Genomic DNA, 1,497 nt, shown 5'->3' on the forward strand with positions numbered 1-1,497 from the left:
GCCCTGTGGGCTGAGCGGCCGGGGGCAGGAGCCTGAGAGCCCAGGTCAAGGGATTAACTCCTTGCCTCGCAGAGGTGGCTGCAGACAGAGCCCAGGCCCCGTCCCCAGCGCCCAGACTCTGGCTGATTAGATGGACGGCACCAAAAGCTCTCCCAGCAGACATGGAGACCAGCCGCGGCGCCCAGTGCCGCAGCACGCGGCCTCAGCTAACCTGGCAACGGTCCATGACAGCCACTTTCAATATCTACTTCCTGCAGAGGAGAAGCCTGAGGGTCAGAGAGGGGCCACCTCCCTGGGGTCACACAGCCGGTCAACGGCGAAAGCAGCATGTAACCCCGAGTCGAGCGGCGTTCAGGTCCTTCTGCCTTTGAAATGAGGTTTTGGGCTCAGCGAGTCCGTCTGTCTCCTGCTGGCACAGGTGAGCAGGATCTGTGGCTTTCTGTCTACTGCAGCGCAAAGAGGGGCTCCAGGGGCAGTGCCCAGAGTGACAAGGACACAGCAGCGGGGGCAAGAGGCATCGCTTAATTCTTCTAAGCCAAACGAAATTAGACTTTGGAAGGAAACGCTGGGCCCCTCTGCCACACAGGGCTTCGCAGGGGGGTGGCTGGGGTGGCCACACGGCCCAGGCTCGGGACGACCTGCACTTAGCTCAACACTTTGCCGTCACCATCTTGAAAGTCTTGGCAGTTTTTGAACAAAGGCCGACATTTCCATGTCGTGCTGGCCTCATGCCTGCCCTGAGGGGTGTTGGCACCACACGGCTTTGTGTCATCAAATGCTGAGCCGATGTCATTTTCGCCACCACTCTCTGCCCCCGTCTCTGCCCCAGCTTGCATTCCCACGTCTTCTGGAAAAGCGCTTAGTTTCCTTCCACTCATGAGTAACACTGGTGGGGGAGATGGTCCGTCACACCCGTTCCCACTGCTCTCGAGCTCCCGTAGTCTGGGCGGAGAAAGCCCACTCCCAGCGACCGAGGGTGGACATGTGACTCGGGCCTGGCCGACCAGCCTATTCCACCCTCTAGGCCTCAGCATCTGGTTCAGGGATGAGAACATGGACACAGTCTGAGTTAATCCCGTGGAACAGTTGGGAAGAAAGATCCCGACTTCCCAGCAGAAGATGTAGAAGGGCATAAACCCAGAGCCGCCAGAGCCGACTAGAGAGAAAGGCCGCCAGGGACGGAGAGACGGCGAGTCCCGAGGACAGCCCTGCAGCCCCCGGGCCCAGCTGTGCCCGGACCATTCCGGTTACAGAGAAGTCGTCCGTCTTAAGTCAGTGGAGTCAGGTTTTGTGTCGCTCACAACAGAGAGAGCTCAGAGCAATGTGCTATCGCCCTCCTGCTGTGAAGGCCATAGACTCGCAGAAGCGGAATCCACACTTGGCCCCTAAACACAGTGCCCAGGACTCCAAGCAAGCTCCAAAGCCGGCCCAGGGAACGCTTTGGGAGGAGGCCTGCACCTCTCACTGGCTTTTCTTCCCAAGGCCGTTTGGCCAGGC

This window comes from Pteropus vampyrus, unplaced genomic scaffold, assembly GCF_000151845.1.
Source record: "Pteropus vampyrus isolate Shadow unplaced genomic scaffold, Pvam_2.0 Scaffold162, whole genome shotgun sequence".
Lineage (NCBI taxonomy): Eukaryota > Metazoa > Chordata > Mammalia > Chiroptera > Pteropodidae > Pteropus > Pteropus vampyrus.